Source organism: Bubalus bubalis, chromosome 2 (genome assembly GCF_019923935.1).
Source record: "Bubalus bubalis isolate 160015118507 breed Murrah chromosome 2, NDDB_SH_1, whole genome shotgun sequence".
Taxonomy (NCBI): Eukaryota; Metazoa; Chordata; class Mammalia; order Artiodactyla; family Bovidae; genus Bubalus; species Bubalus bubalis.
In genome coordinates this window covers 157,200,078-157,227,739 of record NC_059158.1, presented here as the reverse complement: position 1 = coordinate 157,227,739, position 27,662 = coordinate 157,200,078, and positions in this window count along the sequence as shown.

The following is a 27,662-nucleotide window of genomic DNA, read 5'->3' as shown; positions in this document are numbered from 1 at the left end:
CAAAGAGGAAGGAACGAATGGGTGGAGGTGACTGCACGGAAAATCCTACACTCCTTGCTGGGTCCCTGTGAGCTGCGTGCCCTTGAATAACACACTAGAACTCCCTGAGACCTTGCTGTCCAAAGGTGGATTTGACAAGATGAGGTCTCAGAATCCTTCTGGCCATAACCTTCTAGAATCGGGGGATGGAGCAAAGTCACCCAGTCAGAGACAGAGAGGGAGGGAAAGCATAAAAAGGCCACAATAGTTTATTGACCTGCCACCAGACAGAGACCCTGGGCTTATCTTGGGAAATCAAGATAAAGGAACTTGCAGTTGGGAAGAAGAGGGAAAATATGTATTTGAATGACCCTCATTGCTCTACATTACACTGCTGAGTTGACAGGGCATCTACTTATGCTCCAATGAGCTCATAACCAGATGGGAGTGACAAAGCTTCCACGCACAGAAAAAGGAGAGACCAGCACAGGCAAAGTATAATTAATGTGACCAAGTAATGAGTGGTGCAGACAGACCATAACTCTTAGGGAAAATGAGGAGAGAAGATTTACTGGAGATGAGAAGGAATCAAAGAGAACTTCCTGGAGTGGGTAGGACTTGAGTTGAACCTTGTTGGTCTTGTGGTTGCTGTTGTTCATTTGCCAAGTCATGTCTGACTCTTTGCAACTCCATGGACTGCAGCACGCCAGGCTTCGCTGTCCTTCACCATCTCCCAGAGCTTGCTCAAGTGCATTCAGTCAGGGATGCCATCTAACCATCTCATCCTCTGCTGTCCCCTTCTCCTCCTGCCTTCAATCTTTCCCAGCATCAGTGTCTTTTCTAGTGAATCAGCTCTTCGCATCAGGTGGCCAAAGTATTGGAGTTTCAGCTTCTGCATCAGTCCTTCCAATGAATATTCAGGACTGATTTCCTTAAGAATTGACTGGTTTGATCTCCTTTCAGTCAAGGACTCTCAAGAGTCTTCTCCAACACCACAGTTCAAAAGTATCAATTCTTCAGTGTCAGCCTTCTTCATGGTCTAACTCTCACATCCATACATGACTACTGGAAAAACGATAGCTTTGACTATATGGACTTTTGTCAGCAAAGTAATGTCTCTGATTTTTAATACGATGCCTAGGTTTGTCATAACTTTTCTGCCAAGGAGCAAGTGCCTTTTAATTTCATGGCTGCAGTCACCATCCACAGTGATTTTGGAACCCACGAAGATAAAATTTATCACTGTTCACTTCTGAATTAGAACCTCCTCAACCTGCTTATTCTCTCCACAGCACTTAATCTATTCTGAAGTGATCTTTGTTCATTTGTTTTATTCTCTGACTTCCCACTAAGCTATGATCCCCATCCAGGCATGCATCACATTTTCATGATGACCAATGAATCCCAGTGCTTAGCCTATGCCAGACACACAGTAGGTGCTCAACAAGTACCTGATGGATAAAGGAATGAATACAAAAATCAGTGAAGGAATAAATGAAGAACTGGGAGTCTATCTTTCATGCAGAGACTCATTTTGGACCACAGAAAGCCTGAATTCACCTCGTAGCTCAGTCAGTAAAGAATCCGCCTGCAATGCAGGAGACCCGGGTTCATTTCCTAGGTCCGGAAGATCCACTGGAGAAAGAAATGACAACCTACTCCAGTATTCTTGCCTGGAAAATCCCATAGACAGAGGAACCTGGTGGGCTATAATCCATGGGGTCGCAAGAGTTGGACGGGACTTATTGACTAAACCACAGCAGGTTTCTGCTGTTGTGTTGTCCTGAGAGGTGGAGAAATGGAGTCCTTGAATTCTGACTCTCCCTCTGCCTAGTGAGCTACGTGGCCTTTTGGGTAGAAACAGTATATCTGAGGATGCAGAGCAAGATGCCCTTATCCCCGCCTCTGCCCAGAGAGAGGTCTGGAGGCAGCAAGCTTGCCCACAGCCTGCCCCATCTATGTTGAGATGTCCTAGAAAAGCCTAGTGTGTGCTAGTAAAGCTCATTTGTGCATGCACACTCCATAACAATTTTCAGCATCTGCATTGCTTTCACTGGAAGGGGCTTGCCTCTGTTGAAGTCTCCCTACCCTTCTTTAAGGTGGCTTGTATCTAGTCTTCTTTAAAACTATGAAGATAAAAATAAAAATAAATAAAAATAAAAAATAAAAATAAATAAAATTTAGGTTGTTGATGGGGATAGATCAACAACCTAAATAAAAAACTAAAATTAAACCATTAGAAGAAACCAGAGAGTTATATATTCATGACCTTGGATTTGGTGATGGATTTTTTGGTTTAACACCAAAAGCATGAGAAATAGAAGGAAAAATTAGGTAAATTGGACTTCATAAAATTTAAAACTTTTGTGCATCTTAGGACATTGCCAAGAAAGTAATAAAAGACAGCCTATGAAATGAGAGAAAATATTTGCAAGTCTTTTATCTGGAAAGGGTCATATACCACAATATATAAGGAACACTTACAACTAAACTGCAAAAAAAGAAAACAACCCAATTTTAAAAGGGGACAGAAGAATGGAATGTAATTTCTCCAAAGACATGACCAATAAGCACACAGAAAGATATTCAACATCATTGGTCATTAAGAAATGAAAATCAAAACTGCAATGTGATATCACTTCAAATCCACTAGGATGGCTATAATAATGGGGGGAAAAGAAAGAAAATAACAAAAATAGCAAGTGTTGGAGAGAATGTGGAGAACAGGAACTTTCATGCACCACTAGGGAAATCTAAGATGGTGCAGCCACTGTGGAAAACAGTCTGAATGTAGATTCATATATGACCAAAAATTCTACTCGTAGGTGTATATCCAAAAGAATCGAAAATAGGTGTTCAAAAAATACTTGTTCATGAACATTTATAGAGGGACTATTCACACTGATTTAAAAAAAAAAAAGTGGCAACAACCCCAAATGTTATCAATAGATGAATTGATAAATAAGTTGTGGTATATATATTTCCAATAAAATATTATTTAGCCATAAAGAAGGAATGATATATCCATGCATGTTACAACAGAGATAAACACTGAAAACGTTAAGTAAAAGAAGCAGTCAAAGACAAAAGTTCACATTGTATGATTCCTTTCATATGAAGTGTCCAGAATAAGCAGGTCCATAGAGACAGAAGACAAGTAAGTGGTTGCCCGTGGATAGGGGGAGGCCGGAATCAGGAGTAACTACTTAATGGGTATAGGATATTCCTGAAATGATCAAATAGTATTTCAACTAGAGAGAAGCGGTGCTTATACATTGTGAATACTCTAAATACTGCTGAATTTTGCACTTAAAAATGGTTCACTCTATGTTATACAGATTTCATCTCAATAAAATAATCATAATAACTAATTTTTTTAAAGCTAAGAAAAAGGAACAGTGAAAATGTCTGTGTACTACTTGGAAACCCCACAGTGCTGTCCCAGAGAGACATAGCAATGTTGCCGCTGTATGTTGTTAGCGTTGTGGACTCCAGTGCTAGCCACCTGGGGTTAGGACTCTGCCTCTTTGTGATTGAATAACCTTGGGCAGTTTCCTTAGGCTCCTGGGCTTCAGTTTTCTCATCTTTAAAATGCGGGTGATAGTATTATTATTATTAGATGCTGGTGTTTAGTCACTAAGCCATGTCCAACTCTTTTGTGACCCCATAGACTGTAGCTCACCAGGCTCCTCTATCCATGAGATTTCCCAGGCAAGAATACTGAAGTGGGTTGCCATTTCCTTTTCCAGGAGATCATCCCAACTGAGGGAATGAACCCTCATGTCTTATGTCTCCTGTGTCTAGGTGTGGTGGGTGGTCTTTACCATCAGTTAATACATGTGGAGTCTTAGAATAAATCTGATGATAACTGCTCAGTAGATGTGAGCCTCTCCTGTTCCCATAGGTTAAGGAATTTTAGGCTGAAATTGTCTCTTTCTGCCACATCTACCTCTACAATGCCATGTTTATGTTTAAGCTCAGGGTATATTTATAAGGGAGTGGTGGATGAGAAATGGTTAGATAGCATCACTGACTCAATGAACATGAATTTGAGCAAACTCCAGGAGATAATGGAGGACAGAGGAGCCTGGCATGCTACAGCTCATGGGGTCGCAAAAAGCCGGACACAACTTAGCCACTAAACAACAATATATTTATAAGATACATAAGTGAGCCCTAAGCAAATCTGGCCCTGGAGGTATTAAAACCCTGTGGGAAGACAGATTCCATAAAAGCAAGAATATTTTATGACAGCCCCTCGTTCTGGGACCAGAGTTGGGGAGGAAATGATATAGAAAAATAACAGCAGGAGGAGGAAAGGCAAAACTCTGACCCTGCCAGGCTCTTGGGAATATCTAAGTGTGAGCCTCCCACAATGTTTGGCCACACTAAATTAAACGGGTTTCTCCCTTCCAGCCTCTCTCACCCCCACAGCTGTGGCCACAGATGATGCAAGAAAAATTAGAACTGAGCTCCCTCCAACTTCAGGAATTTGCATATGGTTTCTGTAAAGCTATTTCGTTAATATTTTTTATTTCAATAGACTTCCTTTTTAGCTTCAATAAATTTTATTTTACGGGAAATTTTATATTACTACTCTAAGTCAGGAACAGCAGACAATGGCCAGTTAGCGAAATCTGGCCAGCCACCTGTTTTTTCAAATAAAGTAGAAAACAATAAACGTAACACAGCCATGCCCATCTGTTTGCATATTGTCTGTGGCTGCTATTGCATTCCAATAGCACAGTTCAGTTCACTTCAGTTCAGTCACTCAGTCGTGTCCGACTCTTTGCGACCCCATGAAACACAGCACGCCAGGCCTCCCTGTCCATCACCATCTCCCTGAGTTCACTCAAACTCATGTCCATCGAGTCGGTGATGCCATCCAGCCATCTCATCCTCTGTCGTCCCCTTCTCCTCCTGGCCCCAATCCCTCCCAGCATCAGAGTCTTTTCCAATAACTCTTCACATGAGGTGGCCAAAGTACTGGAGTTTCAGCTTTAGCATCAGTCCTTCCAAAGAACACCCAGGACTGATCTCCTTTAGAATGGACTGGTTGGATCTCCTTGCAGTCCAAGGGACTCTCAAGAGTCTTCTCCAACACCACAGTTCAAAAGCATCAATTCTTCGGTACTCAGCTTTCTTCACAGTCCAACTCTCACAACCATACATGACCACTGGAAAAACCATAGCCTTTATTAGACAGACCTTTGTTGGCAAAGTAATATCTCTGCTTTTCAATATACTATCTAGATTGGCCATAACTTTCCTTCCAAGGAGTAAGCACCTTTTAATTTCATGGCTGCAGTCACCATCTGCAGTGATTTTGGAGCCCAAAAAAATAAAGTCTGACACTGTTTCCACTGTTGCCCCATCTATTTCCCATGAAGTGATGGGACCAGATGCCATGATCTTTGTTTTCTGAATGTTGAGCTTTAAGCCAACTTTTTCACTCTCTTCTTTCACTTTCATCAAGAGGCTTTTTAGTTCCTCTTCACTTTCTGTCATAAGGGTGGTGTCATCTGCACATCTGAGGTTGTTGATATTTCTCCCGGCAATCTTGAATCCAGCTTGTGCTTCCTCCAGCCCAGCATTCCGCATGATGTACTCTGCATATAAGTTAAACAAGCAGGGTGACAATATACAGCCTTGATGTCCTCCTTTTCCTATTTGGAACCAGTCTGTTGTTCCATGTCCAGTTCTAACTGTTGCTTCCTGACCTGCATATAGGTTTCTCATGAGGCAGGTCAGGTGGTCTGGTATTCCCATCTCTTTCAGAATTTTCCACAGTTTATTGTGATCCACACAGTCAAAGGCTTTGGCATACTCAATAAAGCAGAAATAGATGCTTTTCTGGAACTCTCTTGCTTTTTCCATGATCCAGCCGATGTTGGCAATTTGATCTCTGGTTCCTCTGCCTTTTCTAAAACCAGCTTGAACATTTGGAAGTTCACGGTTCATGTATAACACAGTTAAGTAGTTGCAATAGAGACCTTATGGTCTGCAAAGGCAAAAATATTTACCAACTGGCTTTTTCCAGAAAAAGTTTGTCTACCCCTTCTCTGGGCATCCCTGGTAGCTCAGATGGTAAAGAATCTGCCTGAAATGCAGGAGACCCAGGTTCTATCCCTGGGTTGGGAAGACCTCCTAGAGGAGGAAATGGCAACCCCCTCCAGTATTCTTGCCTGGAGAATCTCATGGACTAAGGAGCCTGGCATGGCACCAGTCCATGGGTCGCAAAGAGTCAGACATGAATGAGTAACTAAGCATAGACACACACCTTCTCTAGGTGAAAACTAGCATCACTTAACTAGAAGGGACAAGCAAAGATGAATATATTGGAAACATTATTATTAAATTCCAGCTATTCTGTTATTTTTACTCAATAAAATAAGTGTCCATTCCATCTGTTCATTCATTATCTATTGAATACTTGGTTAAGACTCTCTGCAAGGTCCTGGAGATAAAGAGGCAAACAAGATACAAAGGTCCCAGCTTTCATGGGGGTTATGTTGAAGGGGGGAGTTGACAGGCACTGAAAAATGAGTATCTAAAGCTACCCAAAATAGAAGACATTCTAGTTATCTTTGAATTTCATTGTAACAGAAAATAACAACACAGTGCATGATGGATGACTGAGAGTCAGATAGTGGCCCTTTGAATTGGCAGTTCAGGGAGGATCTCTCTGAGAAGGTAATATTTGGGCACAAACTCCAGAATTTGTGGCAGAGAGGACAGAATGTGCAAAGGCCCTGGGACAGAGACAGACTTGATGCATTTCTTCTGGGCAAGTATATGCCTATGAACAGATGGCTGTCTCTGATACCAATCAGCATACACTGAGAGGTATTGATTTGATTTGTCGGGATATTGCAGGGAGGGCTGTACACCTACTTTATTGACCTTCAGGACATTGACCTGCCCAGAAGCCGGGACTGGGCCTGAAGCATGACTCTGAACTATTCTTGAGGAGAACCAGGAAATGGGATGTCACATTGGGTTCTCTATAGGCAGATGCTGAGAAGGAACTCAGGTGAATGCTGTTTATTAGGGATCAATGGTCACAAAAGGAGCTTCCCTGGTGGCGCAGATGGTAAAGAATCTGCCTGCAATGCAGGAAACCCAGTTTCGATTCCTGAGTCTTGAAGATCCCCCGGAAAAGGAAATGGCAACCCACTCCAGTATTCTTGCCTGGAAAATCCCATGGACAGAGGAGCCTGGCGGGCTACAGTCCATGGGGTTGCAAAGAGTCAGATACAACTGAGCAACTAACACACACACATTCACAAAAAGAGAGGAGTAGCCATAGGACTGAGCAGAGGAGGATGCTGAGCTACACGTGATAAGGCCTTGGCCAAGCTGCTGGCTGGCTCTGGGTGATCACTGCAGCTCAGCAGAGCTGGCAGGCCTGTGTGCCGCCATCTTGCATGGTCACTGGAGGTAGGCTGCCTAACAAGGGCTTGACCCTGAATGAAGTGGTTCCCTGGAGCTGGGGCTGACCCTGAGGAAGCTGACAGCTGGAAACCATCCACTTATGATTCACTTGCAGCTGGGCAAGAAGTCCTTCCCAGAAAGGGCACCTGGGCAGCGTGTCTCCAGGTCATCCATATAGGGAAACACTTTCACCAAAGACTGTGATGCTTCCTCTGATGATTGTTCTGCCCCAAATCTTGGCCCACTGTATGCCTCCAATTTTCCCTAGAACCTCATAATCAGCTGCCTAGAAGGACCTGAGAAAGGAGCTGAAGCCCAGCTAAGGCATTGGTTGGAGTGACTTATAGGACAAATGTTTTCCTTTAAGAACACAAAGACAAAAAGCCATCAGGACTCAATAAATAAATATGTTCATCAACTCATCTCCTAAGAAATTATGAGTCATATTATTGTGCTTAGCAGAGAAAAACTCAGAATCTCAGATACTATGTGTGACTTGGGGTTGTGAGCATTTTCTAGTCTTCCTGGAAACACACTAAATAGAAACCTATCTTCTAAGGCTTGTAAGCCTGGCCCACCCCAAAGCCTCTGTGCCTTGGGCCCTTGGACACTAGTGGCCGCCCAGGGCCGGGCTGACGGACCCACAGCAGCGAGGGGGAAAACCACAGGGTAGTTACTCATCAAAAACCACTGAACTGGTCAACGGTCCTCTTCATCTCAGAAAAAAAAACACGGAAATTCCCCCAAGGAATCCCTGCCAGGCCTGAAAGGAGAGCAAGTGACTGTGGTCCAGATCCACTTGTCTGACCAGCTTCGCTAGGGCATGCTGCAGCAGCCAGACCCCTATTCACCGAAAACACCATAAGGACCCCTGAGTTAGCCAGTCGGTCTGCTTTAAAGATGTGCTGTTTGAGGGCAGCTGATGCTTGTGATATGGGCCCCCACACCCTCCATTCAAGCAGAGGTCCATGGAAGAGAGACAACTTGTGGGAGATCATACAGTCAGACCCTTCAGGGCCCGGAGAAGAGCCCCCGTCTCAGTCCCCTGCTTCCCCGTGTCCCTTATCACGGTCCACTGCAGTGTCCTGTCCTCCCTACGCCTGCTTCTTTCAATGGCTGTGGTCCCTCAGGGCCCCATGCTGGGCCTGCGCCCCTCCAGCCTGGGCCCAGCTCGCCTTCTGTCTGAAAACTGGGAATGATGCCTCCTACCATGTTGCCAACATCACCTCACAACCCTGTCATTCAGCTGCTTCCAGGGACCGACCTCTCTCAACAGTGGGAGATTGTCCAGGCCCCTCCACTTCCTGAGGGAGTCCCTGTTGGTCTTTACAGGAAGAAGCTGCAGACGACCAAAAAATGATGACATGTAACACGCATGAAGAGCCACATGTGCATGTTCAGGGGAGTGGATTATGGACATGGGAAGGCAGGAGATAGGGGAACAGCCTGGGGTGATGGGGCAGCTGGCAGTGTCCCTAGACCCTGTGGCTGGCCTAGGAGAGGGTGTTCATGATGCTCCTCGTCCTCTGTGCCCAGAGAGGGCTTCCTCAGCCTTGTGGGGGGTAGGACATGCCCTCCACCCTGCTCCATCCCCATGTGAGTGAGGATTCTGACTTCATCCTCCAAAGAGCTTTGAAGGATACTGAGAAGCCAACTACTTATTACTTCTGTGCTGTCCGCCCACAGGCCTGAGCCTCCAACCAGTCCTTTGGAAAACAGAAAATAGACTTAGAAATGTAAAAGCAAGGAGTTAAATGTCCTTTGCGGGGATCTAGCAGAAGGATGCTCTAGGTATGGGTGGATGACAGCCAGACATTGGGTCAGAAGTCCGACAACCTAGGAGGGCATTTTTTAAACAGGACCTCCTGCATTGGAACTCCCTGGATTGGGACATATGTTTTAAATCTAGATTCCTCCGACTCACAGACCACAGCTTATTAAGTGGTCCCAATAGTCTGCACTTTATCCAGCCTCTGGATAAGGTGTCAGTACCATGACCAGACAGAGCCTCATCCTGTGTCCGTCAGAGAGCAGGTGAGCTTCTCGGAAGGTCTTGTTTCCTTTTCTGTAAAAACCAATTGCGTAGTTCCTTTTATTTCCGGAGATTTTGCCATTTACAGTGCACTTACAGACGTAGGAGGCCACCACCTTCAGAGAGGCAGGCCAGGCCAAGGAAAGGGTCTGAGATTGGGAGGGCTTGGGAGTGGCAGAGGGTGTGGGTGCTGGATGTTTGAAGAAACCTTTAAAGAGGATGCATCACCCCCTTAATCAAGTCATCACAACGAGAGGAAGGACGTCCAGGAAGTCAAGAAGCACCCAGCAAGAGGTGACTGGACAGGCATAGCTGAGATGCTGGGAACCAAGGAGGCTGAGGATCTCAGGAAGGCAGGAGGCTTTCCAGGGAAAAGGAGAGGCAGCCCTAGCAGATGGATGATGGAGGGTGAGAGGTTAGAGGGGAAATAAACCTGGCTCTGGAGTGGCCAGGGGTACTCAGGCTTGATGGACTTGCTTCAGGGAAGCTCAGTGAAGTGGTGTCCTCTCCACGAGCCTGGAAGGGCGTGGCCACCCTGGGAAGGGTGTGGAGAGGTCACAGTTCCTGAAGGAGACATCCGTCAGTTTGCATCTGTTTCCAGCAAGCTGAGCAGGAAAGGCTCTGTGATGGCTCTGAGCCCAGGGATCAGGGATGGGAAGTGATGGAGGCATGAATCATCTGGGAAGGAGAGAGAGGAGATGACTCTTCTCTCTACCCCCAACTCCTGATTATCTCCTTCCAGATTCTTTTCTACTCTGACCCAAAGTCCCAAGTCCCAGAGCCACAAGCCTGCTCCTCACCCTCATCTGACAGAATTCCTCCTTAAGACCCACTGCCAATCTGCCCAACCAGCTCAGCCAAAGGGTGAGACTGCCTTTGACCTTCGAGAGCTATTGTTTGGGGGGGGGGGGGGGGCGTGGTGCTAAGGACCATGATGCAGCATTAAAGGAATAAAGAATGGGTAGAATAGGTAATGTGACAGCCTTAAAGGACAACTTCAATGTTGCATGATGGAGAAACATTATTCTTGTAGGACAAGAAGTTCTCTTTGAAAACATCAAATCTCAACAGATATAAGCTTTCAAATCCTCAAAGGTGTAATCTTTCACAGTATGGAGTTTTCACAAAAAAACTAAAAGTAGAACTATCATATGACCTAGCAATTCCACTCCTGGGCATATATAAAAAACAGAAACACTAATTCAAAAAGACATATAAGCCCCAATGTTCACAGAAGCATTGTTTACCAAGATACGGATGCACCCTAAGTGTCCATTAACAGATGAAGAGATAATGGATACACAAACACACACACACAGTGGAATACTATTCAACCATAAAAAAGAATAAAATGTTGCCACTTGCAGCAACATGAATGAACTTGGAGGGCATTATGATAAATGAAATAAGTCAGACAGAGAAAGACAAATTCTGTATGATATGATTTATATGTGGAATCTAAAAAATGCAACAAATGAGTGAATATAACAAAAAAGCAGCAGACTCACAGAAATAGCAAACAAACTTGTGGTTAACCATGGGGAAAGCGAGGGGGAAGGGACAAGATAAGAGTCGAGTATTAAGAGGCACAAACTATTGTATATAAAATAAGCTATATTGTACAGGGAATTCCCTGGCAGTCTCATGGTTAAGACTTCACCTTTCCCAGGGTTCCAGCCCTGGCTGGGGAGCTAAGATCCCATATGTTTTTGCTGTTCAATCACTAAGCCATGTCCAACTCTGATCCCAAGGGCTGTAGCATGGCAAGCTCCTCTGTCCTCCACTATCTTCTGGAGTTTGCTGAAACTCATGTCCATTGAGTCGGTGATGCCATCCAACCATCTTGTCCTCTGTCATCCCCTTCTCCTCCTGCCTTCAATCTTCCCCAGCATCAGGGTCTTTTCTAAGGAGTCAGTTTTTCCCATTAGGAGGCCAAAGTATTGGAGCTTCAGCTTCAGCATTAACCCTTCCAATGAATATTCAGGGTTGATTTCTTTTGGGATTGACTGGTTTGATCTCCTTGCTGTCCAAGGGACTCTCAAGAGTCTTCTCCAGCACCACAGTTCAAAAGCATCAATTCTTCAGCACAGCTCAACCTTCTTTATGGACCAACTCTCACATCCCATATACTGTGCAGCCAAAAAACCAAAACACAAAATAACAGCAATATTGTAAGAAGTTCAATGAAGACTTTAAAAATGGTTCATATCAAAAAAAATCTTTTAAAAGGAATATATTGTATAACATGGGGCATATAGCCAATATTTTGTAATAACCGTAAAAGCAGTATAACCTAAAAATTGTGAATCATTGTATTGTACACCTGTAACTTATATTGTCTAGTAACTATACTTCAATAAAAATTTTTAAAAGTATATAAACTTTCAATGTCCCAGTTTCCACTCTAGCTGTCATCCCTCTTCCCTTTCTTATCTCCTCTGAACATGAAGAATGCCTCATTACAGCCCTGAGCATAATGCTACTTACCCCATCAGAGGGACGAGGGTCACAAATTTACTGCACTTATCCACCTTCCTCTCTTTATCCCCCTCAGACCTCCCAGAGCAACAGCCAGTGTTTCCAGGAAGGTTGGGAGGGAAAATACAAAGACCCCAAACCAAGGTTTTGGTTGACTGTGCCCAACAGGACATGCTGCAAGCCAGGAGAGGTGGGACAGCTCAGAGCCCAATCTGCTTTGCAGAAGATCCATGGGGCCACCCTTGGGTAGACCCACAAAGCAATAGCCTTGCAGACAATGCTGCACCCATTTTATTTATACCTGCAGCTCTGTGGTAGCCACAAACAAATGCACTGCAGGCACCTGCCTTATGTTGCTCACTTCTCCCCTTCCATATCTAAAGGATCTGCAGAGACCACGTACTCCAATAGCTTCCCACCTCAGCCACCACCACCTCTGCTCTGGGGCTTTCTCCCACTGGCTCAGATGGTAAAGAATCTGCTTGCAATGCAGGAGTCCCAGATTCGATCCCTGGATCGGGAAGACCCCCTGGAGAAGGGCATGGCAACCCACTCCAGTATTCTTGCCTGGAGAATTCCATGGAAAGAGGATCCTGGTGGGCTATAGTCCATGGGGTTGCAAAGAGCAACTAACACTTTCATTTTCCAGCTTCAGGAACATGATTTGCCTGCATGTGGAACAGGTTGAAAGTCCTGGGGAGTTAATGCCCCAGGGGCAACTAGTGAGGTCAATAAACAGTTCTTAAACACACTGCCTTCCTCATGAAGTGGGCACCTCTGAGACGATCCCCATCAGTACTGAGCCCAGTTGTCCTGCTCATTAACACACTGACTTTCCTCCTTTTCTGCTGCCACTTTTCCTGTTCCTTACCATGCTTCCTGGAATCACCTAGTAAATCAACTCCTGCACCCAAATCCTGATTCAAGGTTTGCCTGGGGGAGAAACATAAACCGAGATAGTCTGGGGCATAAAGAATAAAGTATGGGAACTATTCATCCCCTCTGAATGCAGTCTGTTACTTTCACCGCCTTTGACTGTGCCAGTGCAACCGCCAACCATCAAAGATACGGAGAGCAGGAGCTGAGCAGGAACGGGGCCACCCTGGTAACGCAGACGTTACTCAGCTCCAGAACTGCCGGGTACACAGAGGGGTCTGTTCACCTCCTCTGAGCCACTGTTACCTGGCCTAGGAAAGCAGAGTGCTTTATATAAGGCAAGCAAAAGTGCCCTGAGAAGCTGAGTCAATCCCAAGGCATGACTTCCATTCTTAAGAGCTTCCTCTTTGGGAATTCAGCTCTGCCAGTCCCAGACCCTGCAAACACAGAGGAGCAAGCTCCAGAAAACCCTGGCAACCTGGAAAACACAAAACAGTGAGCATGGGTTAGGAGAATTCTGTGTTGCTTGAGGGGAAAAAGGAAACATCTTGAACAGCTTTCCAAAGAGCCCCAAATCTGAAGCCAGCCTGTAGCCACAAACACCGTCCTTCCCTACACACAGCACATGGTCTGTCTGCTCAGCACTTGGGATGCCTGCTCTCCACACCTCCCTTCCTATTCATCTTTCTCACCAGTTGACCTTTCCTCCCTCAGCCCACCCCAGCCACTTGGCCACTAAACCACAGGAGATGAGGAAGAATGGCAGGGGAGAAGCTGGGAGCATGCTGGGTGGCCAGAGGGTGAGCAATCCCATCAGTGGGCCCATAGAGGGGAGGTGAGTTCCCAACACTCAAGCCTGGAGCTGAAGGGGGTGGGCTGGGCTGAGGGTGAGGGTGACGTTCCCTGGTTCTGAAACCTTTGTGTATTTTCAAGGAAATTTTATCCATATGTTTCTGATTCATTTACACTTAACTCATCAAAATGTTATTTGTTAAAAGCTATTTGAAGTCCAAGAAGCCTTATAACTGCCTGTTTAATGAGCCCAAAGAGCTTTTACACCTTCTTTTATTTTGTAGGAAGGGGATGGGATTTTTTTTTTTTTTTTCCTCTTTTCTCTCCAGAAAAGCAAGCTGTCATATCCTGTATAGTGACTCAGGCCTATGAAACGCAAATCTATGGAAAGACCATGAGACAGGAAGGCAAAAGTCCAGATATTGGACTCTGATGTGCTCTGACCTGGGTAATCTTCTCTAGATGACTCACCGTCCCAGAGCTTATTCAGTCATCCAGACTGCATGATGCTTAAAACCAGAGGACCCTTGGTTTTAAGCTCCTGCAATTCCTCACTTCTATATTTTCCATCACCTGGCTTCCCTAGTGGCTCAGCTGGCAAAGAATCCACCTGCAATGAGGGAGACCAAGTTCAATCCCTGGGTTGGGAAGATCCCTTGGAGAAGGGAACAGCTACCCACTCCAGTGTTCTGGCCTGGAGAATCCATGGGGTTGCAAAGAATCAGATGTGACTGAGTGACTTTCACTTTCACATTCCCCAACCTCTATGCTTTGCCCAGACTTCAGTAAGGTAAATTCTGTTATGAATTAAAATCTTCGAGAAGAAAATAAATAGGAAGGGATATGTGTGGCAGAGGCTAAAAGCAATTATTTAATGAATATTAAAGCTTTATTCTCCAAAATCAAATGAACCTCAGACAAAACAAGAAGACATGTACTGAAAGAGAACCACTGTATAAAACTAGAAGCAGGAAAAACTAACCTTGAGAGGGTGAAATACCAGATTTTTAACCAGGGAAACTAGAATCTTTCTGTAATCCTAAAAGAAAGACTCACCTCCTTTTCATTGCATCACTGATCTACTAAGTTGATAATTAGCTGCCCTTCCTGGAGGCAGGAGAATGGACAAGTTGACCTTCGTAGGACCCTTGTTCACCCCCAGGACTTTTACAATTTGCCCATTAGCCCAGTTTAGCCTAGAGTCCACTAAGAACGGAGGGTCATTATGTCATTCTTTTCTTAAGACCGCAGACGCCCAGGGATGAAAAGGTCAGATGCCTCAGGGGCAGCCCACAGTTGCTGGTGCTTTGTCATTCAGGGTGAACACAAAGCCCAAGGACTAACTATTGCTCTCCCAGCTGGTGAACCTAGGCCCCAGGCTTTCTCCCTCATTCAGCAAGGCAGAGAATGTGCTACTTGGATTATTCTGGTTACTGAGCAAACAATTGAGGTACCGCGAATGAGAACAGCAGTTAAGATGCTGGATGACTTCACAAAATTGGAGAGAGTGGGGAAACTGAAGGCATTTGTGTGCAAGTGACTGTTGATGTCCATAGATCAGATCCAGAGAATTTCATTGTTGACTAAGCATCTAGGTCTAGCCACCCCTAATACAGATAGAATCTAGCTGGGACAGGTAGACCAGTAGCCTCACCTACCACTTCTCTCTTGTCTTCCTCTTGACCTAGGAGGCTCCTAGGTGTGGGAAGTGTCCCTGGGTCAGAAAGATCCCCTGGAGAAGGAACTGGTAACCCACTCCAGTATTCTTCCCTGGAAAATTCCATGCACAGAGGAATCTGGTGGGCTACAGTCCATTGGGTCCCAAAGAGTTAGATATGATTCAGCACAAACATAGATCTTTTGTCACATTCTTTCTGAACTGTGAACAGTCTGGCTAGAGAGGATCAGCTCTGTGAGGATGGAATGAAGTTCATAAATGACCCACATATTTTACTCACTGCCATAACACATCTGAATAGCAAGAATTTGATAGTCTCTCACAGCCTCCTTCAATCTTTCTCCCTTGGCTTTGAAAGAGGAGCCTGAGAACCACCCACCAATGCCAAGTTTGTTTGAGGCTCATGCACTTGCTCTCCTTTTAAACCAGGACCACTGAACCCCACTAGAATGACTCATTGATGAGAGGAACAGTCCCAGGACTGACTGCAGAAATCTCTTTCCTCCTGCCACGCTGACTCAACTCCCCAACCCTGCCTGCAGGGACAGCTGATGGGTTTATGCCTCATCTGTTAAGCCATGGGCCCCTTTCTGTGGATCAAAGAACTTTAAATACCAGGACTCCAGTGTGTTCACTACGATTACAAAATCCCTGTCCCCTGTAGGCACTATATTCTGCTTGTGACAAGGATTCTCTCCCTTAATCCTCAAAAAAGCCATAGGAGGATAGCTCTTTTTTATTTCCCCTGTTGCTGCTGCTGCTGCTAAGTTGCTTCAGTCGTGTCCAACTCTGTGAGACCCCATAGATGGCAGCCCACCAGGCTCCCCTGTCCCTGGGATTCTCAAGGCAAGAACACTGGAGTGGGTTGCCATTTCCTTCTCCATGCATGAAAGTGAAAAGTGAAAGTGAAGTCACTCAGTCGTGTCTGACTCACAGCGACCCCATGGACTGTAGTACCAGGCTCCTCCATCCTTGGGATTTTCCAGGCAAGAGTACTGGAGTGGGGTGCCATTGCCTTCTCCATTTATTTCCCCTACCTTTTCACAAATGAGAAAACTGAGGCTGTGGGAGATTAAGAAATTGCTAAAGTGACACAGCTAGACTGACTAAACTAGGGTTTGGATTTGGGTTAGGATTTAGATCCAGGCAGGCTGACCCTCTCAACTGCCTCTCAGTGAGGTTCACAAGATATCCCATGGCTCTCAGTACAGCTGGAAGCAACTCATACCAGTGTGGAATAACAAAGCTGTGGCTTATGCATCAGATGTCTTTAAAAATGGGGCTTCCCTGATGGCTCCTCAGCAAAGAATCTGCCTGCAACGCAGGTGATGCAGGTTCCGCGTCCCTGGGTCAGAAAGATCCCCTGGAGAAGGAACTGGTAACCCACTCCAGTATTCTTCCCTGGAAAATTCCATGCACAGAGGAATCTGGTGGGCTACAGTCCATTGGGTCCCAAAGAGTTAGATATGATTGAGCACAAATGTAGATCTTTAAGAACAAGCTCCCCCAAGGAGTCTGTGTTCTCCCAAGTTATTATTGTTATTGCTGTTCAGTTGCTAAGTCGTGTCCAACCCTCTGAGACATGGTGGGCTCTGCCACCTCTTTTCCTTTTGCCTTCAATCTTGGCCAGCATCAAGGTCTTTTCCAATGAGTAAGCTCTTTGCATCAGGTGGCCAAAGTTTTGGAGCTTCAGGTCTAGCATCAGTCCTTCCAATGAGTATTCAGGGTTGATTTCCTTTAGGATTGACTGGCTTGATCTCCTAGCTGTCCAAGGGACTCTCAAGAGTCTTCTCCAACACCACAGTTCGAAAGCATAAGTTCTCCAAAAGCTTGGCCTTCTTTATACTCCAACTTTCACACCTGTACAAGACTACTGGAAAAACCATAGCTTTGACTATATGGACTTTTGTCAGCAAAGTAGTGTCTCTGATTTTTAATCGCTGTCTAGGTTTCTCATAGCTTTCCCAAGATTAGGCGTCAAACCAGTCTAAGGGCCTAAGAGATGAGGATCGCTTCACCACCCCACATTCTGGAGTAGCATCACTAGGAAACAAATTTCTGCAGGGAAGTCAGGAGTTCCCTCCCACAGCCCATGCCCTTGCTTTTGGGAAGTCCCCAATTTTTCTTGCCATACAGATTGACAAGAGAGGTAAAATCTCAGGAGTTTCCTGCTTGAAAATGGGAGTCCAGCACCTCCACTGGTCCTCGGGTCCTCCTTAAACCCAGTGCTTAGAGACTGTGGCTTGAGAATCAGAAGGAAGTGGAAGGACAGGCATCTGTACTCTTGGCTGTGAAGCTACTATCTCTCGAGTGAGACATCTGGACTCTCCAGTCCCTAAGGTGCTGTTGGATGTGGTCTTAGTCACAAAAGTGCAGAAGCCAATGAAGAGGGAAAATATGGAGGAGGAGGATGCTTCTGAAATTAACTTATACATGCAGAGTGCTGAGCTGTCAGGAGCCTCAGAGATCACACAGTACAGTTTTTCATTTTTCACATGAGGAATATTAATTATGAAGAATCACTTTTGAGGGCTTCCCTGTTGGTCCAGTAGTTAAGGATCCACCTGTCAGTGCTGGGAACATGGGTTTGATCCCTGCTCCAGGAATATCTCACATGCCATGAAACAACTAAGCCCACATGCCATAACTACCAACCCTGAACCCTAGAGCCCATGCTCTGCAACAAAAGAAGCCACCGCAATGAGAAGCCTGCACAGGGCATCTAGAGAAAGCCTTAGCACAGCAACAAAGTCCCAATACAGTCAAAAAAATTAAATAAATAAATAAACTTTCTATAAAAAAAAAAAAAACTGTTTTGAAACTCTTTTCTGGGCTGACGTCAGTCCTGGTTAACCTATTTCAACCATGTGTCCACCAGGTCTCACTCTACATGCACCCCAAACTCATCAGAGCCTCTGTGAAGCTTTGAGTTGGCATTTTTAGTGGCAGCTCTTTGACCTGAGAATATTTGTGTTTAAAGAAGAAGCATTCTACAAAGATAGAAGATTCTAAGCAAAGAGATCATACAATTCATTATCTAAACTGGTAGACTTTAAGGAGGGAAGAGGATAAGGACAAACCAGGGAAAATGGGGACAAAATCCCATAAGAGATTTTCAGGTCTTTCTTGGTGGAAGCATCATGTAAGCACAGAGCAGGGTTGCAGAAGGCCTGGGATGGCTCATTCATTGGATCAATGAATTGAATTCACTGAAAGCACCAGCTCAAAGCTTCACAGAGGCTCTGATGAGTTTCTGGGTGCAGGTAGAGGGAGACCTGGTGGACACATGCCTGAAGTAGTTTAACCAGGACTGTCTGGAGTCAGCCCAGCAAAGCGTTTCAAAACAGTTCTTTTTTTTTAAAAGAAGGTTTATTCCTGGACACCAAGATTGTGACAAATAGGTAAGAGCCACATACACACAGACTAGATTATTGGTGGTTCGGCTCCTACTACCAACTAGATGTGCCTTTCATAGGCCACTGCCTCTCTCTGGGCCTCCTTTCCATCTTCATAAAATGAAAAAGTTGAGTCACATCATGTCTGAGACCCCTCCCTTCAAGCTGTAGCATCTAGGAGTCAGTGGGACCTCTGGCTGAGAAAGGGGGTCCCAGCACAGCAGCCTCCCCCCTTGCCAGCCCAATGCACTAACCAGCAGAACACATGGCCTGGCCCCTCTCAGGACCTCCAGGCCCCATCCTTACCCAGCCTGCTCCAGCCCCACCCTACACATGTTGTTGCTCTTCCTATCTGGTGTCTAGGAATATACTCGGAGACCCTGGGAAAAGAACTGCCACACGCACACACACACTTCAGAATTCTAACAAATATTAAAAGCCACAACATTCAAACAAGTGCAAAGGATACACCAAGAATCCTCTGGCACTGCCTTCTGTGAAACACCTGGTCATGTTTAACCCAGCCCGAAAATCTGATTTCCACATGAGACTCCTGGCAGGAGTGGTAGGAGGCAGACTGGACACCCTCAGCAGGGACTGGGCTAGCCTGAGTCACCCCATCTCCTCCTAAGGAACAGGTTCTGCCCCTGCCAGGCAGCAGGTGACAAAGAGGGAGAATGCAAGCACTCCAGCTCTCAGCCGTGTCCTCGCTTCAGATGCACTCTTAACCTAAGCCCTGCCACCACCTCCCTGGGAGCCAGCAGATGGAGAAACAGAAGGGAGACTGGCTGGTAGGGCCCATTGGCTTCCCATGGAGGACCTCAGCCTAATAGAAGTTGTCATGTGTCAGCTTAGGGCATGAGCAGAGCTCGCCTGGGCAGCAGCTGCTCCAGGGGCCCTGGGCCAAAACGGTGCTCACGTGAGAAGGGGGTGTGTGTGAGTAGGTGTGGGAGAGCAGGCCTAGCTCAGGAGCTGGACAGAGGAAGGAGCCCAGGACCTGCAGCATGAAAACAATCTGGCAGCACAGGAAGAGGAAAAGGACTCTAAATATAAATTCAACCTCCTCTTTAGCCCGTCCAGATCCTGGTATTTAATGATACTGCTTCTCAGAGGTGGCAGGTGAGAGAAAAGCAAGAAGGATCAGAGGGTAGAGAACCCACCATTAAGCTCGGTCCAAAGTGAAAGTGAAAGTCGTTCAGTCGTATCTGACTTTTTGCGACCCCATGGACTGTAGCCTGCCAGGCTCCTCTGTCCATGGGATTCTCCAGGCAAGAATACTTGAGTGGGTTGCCATGCCCTCCTCCAGGGGATCTTCCAAACCCAGGAATCAAACCCAGGTTTCCTGCACTGCAGGCAGATTCTTTACCAACTGAACCACAAAGGAATTCTTCCCCCAAATCCAAACTCTCAGCTGTGCTACTTGCTCAGTCATGTCCGACTCTTTGCAACCCTATAGACTGGACCCTTGGAGAAGGAGATGGCAACCCGCTCCAGTGTTCTTGCCTGGAAAATTCCAGGGACGGGGGAGCTGCCATCTATGGGGTCGCACAGAGTCGGACATGACTGAAGTGACTAGCAGCAGCAGCAGCAGTGGCAGACTGGATCCCGCCAGGCTTGTTTGTCCTTGGGATTCTCCAGGCAATAATACAGGAATGGGTTGCCATTTCCTTCCCCGGGGATCTTTCCAACCCAGGGGATGGAACCTGGGTCTTCTGCATTGCAGACAAATTCTTTACTGTTTGAACCACCAGGGAAGTCTTGGAGTCTGATGGACTCAAGTTATCATGGTGTCTGACTCTCTCCTTCTACAAGTGAGTAACCTGATGCCAGAGATGCTCCAAGGACCTGACCCATGAGGCTCAGCTGGTGGAGCCTGAGCCCGCCCAGTACTTTGCTCTGCACTCTGTTCTCTCCTACTTCTCATCCATAAGATACATAAACATCAAAATAAAGTCAACCATGAACTCATTCATTTACTCTCTATTCAAAGTAGCACACCTTTATTTAGAATCTTTACAAATCTCAAATATTATACAATTGTAAATAATAACTAAATATTGTAGTGAGGTGCATTTCAACAATGATTTTACTTAAACTAGTTATAGAGGTATAGAAATCTGTTAGAAATGTCTGAATCATAAAGAAATTATAACATTTTACCAAATTCTGAATGTTCTTTGTAACTGACCAAACAACCTAATTATGTATAAACCTCCAGTTCCCTTTATTGCAACATATGAATACATGGTACATGGATCTTTTTGTGATCCATGTTTTTCTCACGCATGAGGTCTTGAGTTCCAGTGGTCATGCATTGTGATTTCTTCATCAAGGATAATCAGAAAGAAAAGTGTTAATTTTGGTGAGAAATAAATAAACGATGTGAAATCGTTACAGCAAAGTTGAGTATTTTGCACTGAAATCATAGAAAACAGAAAAGAGGCCAAGGGTAAATTTTATTTTATAACAGAACTTAAGATCCACCCTCTTAAAACATTAAGTGTACAGTACGGTGTTATTCATTATAGGTATGACATTGTACAATGGACCTCTAAAAGGCATTCTTGCTTAAAGGAAACGTTATGCCTATTGGGAACAAAGTTCTAAATCTTCTCCTAAAAAGAGTGTTCGGAGGAAGGGAACTGATGAGCAGAGTGCAGACAGAGCCAAGGCTCTGAAATCCCTTGTGTTGGGGAGACTTGAGGAAGCCCGCTTACCTCTTCTAAGCAAGTTCAGTGCAAGTTAACTGAAGCACTCAAGCGTTCCGCCTCACCAGTCTTCCCTGGCCCACTGTGTTTCCGGAGAACTGCATTAACGTCCCCAGTGGTAAGATCACATTGGCCATTTGTGTGGAGAGCAGATGCAGAGAAAGTGCCTTTTAGCACGCTCATTGTCAGCAGCAAAGCAAAATGATTGTCAAGCCTGTCATGAAAACAGCAGGGGAGAAAAATCCTGAAAAAGTTATAGCAAACAAGGGAGAGAAATGGAAATTAAATGGATATACAGTACCGTGAAGATGTGTAAAAATGTCTTTAGCAAGACAGAGCACTACGGAAGGTGCCATGTTTTATCTCAGTGAGTGTATTTAGTCATTACCTAGTCCTTTGTGGACTGTCTTTTAACCTCAGAGCCCCATACTCTACTTATTTTTATTCAAGTCTTTAAATTCCTCAATAGTAAATTAGCAAATTTCCTTACTCTGTTTCTCGTGTCTTTCAGAAAACTTGCCTTCCTCTTAAAGGAAACAGATGCACATTTACACACTCATTCAGACACACTCATACACACCCACAACTAAGAAAGATCGAGAGTATCAATAACAAATCTGGATAATTAAAAAAATACCAAAATCTTCATGCTGATGGCTCATCTGTTTCCACGATCTGAAGTGAGATGTGATCCAAGCAACCTGCTGACCAGGTGGCCAGTTTAATGGACTGGTAATAGTTATAACTACCTCTTTAGTTTGAAAGACATAGGAGTAATGCTGGTGTTAAGCCCCTCAGAGGCATAGACCCAAATGGGCTAGTTATCTCAGGGAGAAAAAGGAAGTTAGTTCATAAACTTAGAAAGCCAAGCCATCTGATGGAGTGGAAAACACAGCACACTGGAGGTACAGACCTGAAAATAATTTTCCTTTCTGCCCCTCCTTAGTTTTGGGACTTTGGGTAAGTTATTTACACTCTCTGAACTTTCATTCCTTTACTTGCAAAGTTAAGAAAATAATGCCTACTTCACAGCACTGTGGTGAGGATGAAATGAAATTATGTTTATGGAAAGCAGCTTGTGTGCTATAAATTGCTAGATAGATATTATTCTAACAGCTAAAACTCCAAACCTCTGTCAGGTTGTAATCTGAAAAGTGATAACCACTTTCTGTTTATACTAAAAAACAAATGTGAATGAATGACTTTCCATTGTAAGCAAAAGAGATCCACACTGGTCATCTAAAAACCTCCCTGCCATCTCCACCCAGTAAGGCCTGCTTGTTCAGAATACTAGAATACTGGCTGGTGAAAGGTTACCAAAACTCCTTCTCAGGAGAGCTTTCTTTGCATGAGATCATCCCACTCTTAAGGGGGTAAAGAAGAGCTGAACCATCTCTTTGGAAACAAGATAGACAAAGTGAAAATTTCCATGTCAAAGGCATATTCAGAAATACCACTGGTCTCATACATTTGACACTAATAACTATGCTGACGGTAAGAGTAACAACTTCCAGCTATCAAGAACTTCCTACATTGAGCATCTCGATTAGCAAGACTTTATGCAATAAACTGTGGAAAATTCTTAAAGAGATGGGAATACCAGACCACCTGACCTGCCTCTTGAGAAATCTGTATGCAGGTCAGAAAGCAACAGTTAGACCTGGACATGGAACAACAGACTGGTTCCAAATAGGAAAAGGAGTACATCAAGGTTGTATATTGTCACCTTGCTTATTTAACTTATATGCAGAGTACATCATGAGAAATGCTGGGCTGGAGGAAGCACAAGCTGGAATCAAGATTGCCAGGAGAAATATCAATAACCACAGATATGCAGATGACACCACCCTTATGGCAGAAAGTGAAGAAGAACTAAAGAGCTTCTTGATGAAAGTGAAAGAGGAGAGTGGAAAAGTTGGCTTAAAGCTCAACAGTAAGAAAACTAAGATCATGGCATCTGGTCCCATCATTTCATTGCAAATAGAGGTGGAAACAGTGGCTGACTTTATTTTTCTGGGCTCCAAAATCACTGCAGATGGTGATTGCAGCCATGAAATTAAAAGATGCTTACTCCTTGGAAGGAAAGTTATGACCAACCTAGACACTGTATTAAAAAGCAGTAACATTACTTTGTCAACAAAGGTCCATCTTAGCCAAGGCTACGGTTTTTCCAGTGGTCGTGTGTGGATGTGAGAGTTGGAATATAAAGAAAGCTGAGCGCAGAAGAATTGATGCTTTTGAACTGTGGTGTTGGAGAAGACTCTTGAGAGTCCCTTGGACTGCAAGGAGATCCAACCAGTCCATCCTAAAGGAAATCAGTCCTGGGTTTTCATTGGAAGGACTGATGTTGAAGCTGAAACTCCAATACTTTGGCCACCTGATGTGAAGAGCTGATTTGAAAAGACGCTGATGCTGGGAAAGATGGAAGGCAGGAGGAGAAGAGGATGCCAGAGGATGAGATGGTTGGATGGCATCACTGATTCAATGGACATGGGTTTGGGTGGACTCTGGGAGTTGGTAATGGACAGAGAGGCCTGGCATGCTGTGGTTCATGGGGTCGCAAAGAGTCGGACACGACTGAGCGACTGAACTGCACTGACTGATGCATTTATCTGGGCTTCCCAGGTGGCGTTAGTGGTAAAGAACCCACCTGCAAAAGACATAAGAGACATGAGTTCGATCCCTGGGTTGGGGAGATCCCTTAGAGGGGGGCTTGCAACCCACTCCAGTATTCTTGCCCGCAGGATCCCATGGACAGAGGAGCCTAGTGGGCTGTAATCCTAGGGTCACACAGTCGGACATGACTGAAGTGACTAACCACGCATGCATTCATATATCTGAATTTCTCACAATCCCCTTCTTGTGTGTGCAAGGCAGGAATTATTTTTTTCTGTTCTGCCCACGAGAAAACGGAAGCTCCAGTAATCCTACAGAATGCATCAGAAGGGACACCTCTAGTAGCAGAGTTACGAATTGAGCCCAAATGTATCTGACTACAAAATTTGTTCTCCATTAAGCCAAACTACTTATATTATTTTCCTGTCCCTGTGTAACCAAATATCACAAACTGAGGAGCTTAAAGCAATACACATTATCTCCCAATTTCCATGGGTCAGGATCCTCGACATAGCTTAGCTGGATCCTCTGTTCAGGGTCTCACTAAGCTACATGCAAGATATTGACCAAGGAGTGCTCTCATCCACAAGGTTGACTAGGGAACTCCATCAAAGCAGCAAGGAGCTCCTCTCACTTCAGGTAGTGTCCAGTCCCTGTTTTAAGGGATCTTGCCTGATTAAGTCATGCCCATTCAGAATAATCTTCCTTTGGATTAACTCAAAATCAACTGAATAGGATCTTAATTAAGTCTGCTATACTCTCTTGGGTAGGAACAACTCACAAGTTCACCCATTCTCTAGGAAAGAAGATTATACAGGGCATGAACTTCGTGGGACCAGGATCGAAGGGCCATCTTAGAATTCTGCTTACCACACGACCTCCCTTGAGCTGTGGTTATAGGAGACATAGTCACAAAGAACGCAAGCCTAGCACAGAAAGAGAACAGCTTGTTCTGCTCTGTCTTAGTATTTTCCCGTGGTGTCATAGATAGCCCCATGCTAGAAGCAGAAATTTGCCTCTGGTGTATATTCTAAGTTCTAGATCTGCAAGAACAGATCTTCTAGACCTTGGCTACATGCTAGAATCATCTAGGGAGATTTTGAAACAAAAAATTCTCTCCCAGAGAGCTTGATTTAATTGGTCTTGAGTAGGACCTGGGCATTTGTTTTTATCCTTGTTTGGGGGGGCGGGGGGTGAGCGTTTTTTGTTTGTTTCTTTTCTTTAAGCTTTTTACTTATTATTTATTTTGACATTTGAATCTTTAATTCATTAAGAATTAATTTGGTATGTGTTTTCTGGTGAGAAGCTATTTTTTTCCAGCTTGCCAACTGTTCCAGCATTAGTTTTGAATAATGTATCCTTTTCTTAATAACTTGTAATGCACCTCTATCTTATGTTATAATTTTATAACTGTAACAAGTAGGATTTACTACTGTTCTTTTTTCCCTCTTTCCTTTCAACTTCTCAGAATTCTCTAGTGTGAAGTCAAGTTAAAAATGCCTGATCAGAAGAAAGTAGCAAGATATATTCAAAGACCTGAAAGGAAAAAGCCTGCAGCATAAGATACCCAGCAAGATTATTGCTTAGAATAGAAGGAGGGATAAAGGATTTCTCAGACAGGCAAAAACTAAAAGAATAGAGAAATACCAAACCTATCTTAAGAGAAATATTGAAAGATATTCTCTAAACAGAAAAGAAACAAGAATCTGCAGGAAAGAAAAAATAACAACTGCAAAATAAATCACTTAAATAAGCCATTGCACAGATGTTTTTTAAATTTTAAAAATTTTGTGAAAGTGATTATAACTACAATGAACAACAAAAGGACAAATATAAAGATGTAAAAGAGGATATCAAAATCACAAAATGAGGGGGAGGGGAGTAAGGCAGTATAGTTTTCGTTTTTTTTTAAGAATGTGTTTAAGCTTATATGACTACCAGTCTAAAGCAAATAGATACAGTAATGGGTTAACATATTTGAAAAATAGGGTAACCACAAACTAAAAACATACAATAGATTCACAAACACCAAAAAGAAGAGAACACAGTATAATACAAAAGAAAGCCATCAAACCACAAAAGGAAAAACAAAAAGAAAGGAACAGAGTAGAAAAGCAAAATAAACCAGATAACAAGGTTTAAAAATGGCAACAAATACATATATATCAATAATTATCTTAAATCTCAATGGACTAAATGCAGCAATCCAAAAACACAGAGTGTCAGATTGGATTAAAAAAAAAAGTCTACAATATGCTGCTTATAAGAAGCACACTTTAGGGCTAAGGACACACATAGATTGAAAGTGAGAGCATGGAAACATATATTTAATGCAAACAGAAATGACAAGAAAGCAGGGATAGCAATACTCATATTAGATAGTTCAGTTCAGTTCAGTTCAGTTCAGTTCAGTCGCTCAGTCGTGTCTGACTCTTTGCGACCCCATGAATCGCAGCACGCCAGGCCTCCCTGTCCATCACAAACTCCCGGAGTTCACCCAGACTCAAGTACATTGAGTCAGTGATGCCATCCAGCCATCTCATCCTCTGTCGTCCCCTTCTCCTCCTGCCCTCAATCCCTCCCAGCATCAGAGACTTTTCCAATGAGTCAGCTTTTCGCATGAGGTGGCCAAAGTACTGGAGTTTCAGCTTCAGCATCATTCCCTCCAAAGAAAACCCAGGCCTGATCTCCTTCAGAATGGACTGGTTGGATCTCCTTGCAGTCCAAGGGACTCTCAAGAGTCTTCTCCAACACCACAGTTCAAAAGCATCAATTCTTCGGCTCTCAGCCTTCTTCACAGTCCAATTCTCACATCCATACGTGACCACAGGAAAAACCATAGCCTTGACTAGACGGACCTTTGTTGGCAAAGTAATGTCTCTGCTTCTCAATATGCTGTCTAGGTTGGTCATAACTTTCCTTCCAAGGAGTAAGCATCTTTTAATTTCATGGCTGCAGTCACCATCTGCAGTGATTTTGGAGCCCAAAAAAATAAAGTCTGACACTGTTTCCACTGTTTCCCCATCTATTTCCCATGAAGTGATGGAACCGGATGCCATGATCTTCGTTTTCTGAATGTTGAGCTTTAAGCCAACTTTTTCACTCTCCACTTTCACTTTCATCAAGAGACTTTTAGTTCCTCTTCACTTTCTGCCATAAGGGTGGTGTCATCTGCATATCTGAGGTTATTGATATTTCTCCCGACAATCTTGATTCCAGCTTGTGTTTCTTCCAGTCCAGCGTTTCTCATGATGTACTCTGCATATAAGTTAAATAAACAAGGTGACAATATACAGCCTTGACGTACTCCTTTTCCTATTTGGAACCAGTCTGCTGTTCCGTGTCCAGGTCTAACTGTTGCTTCCTGACCTGCATACAGATTTCTCAAGAGGCAGATCAGGTGGTCTGGTATTCTCATCTCTTTCAGAATTTTCCACAGTTTATTGTGATCCACACGGTCAAAGGCTTTGGCATACTCAATAAAGCAGAAATAGATGTTTTTCTGGAACTCTCTTCCTTTTTCCATGATCCAGTGGATGTTGGCAATTTGATCTCTGGTTCCTCTGCCTTTTCTAAAACCAGCTTGAACATCAGGAAGTTCATAGTTCACGTATTGCTGATGCCTGGCTTGGAGAATTTTGAGCATTACTTTACTAGCATGTGAGATGAGTGCA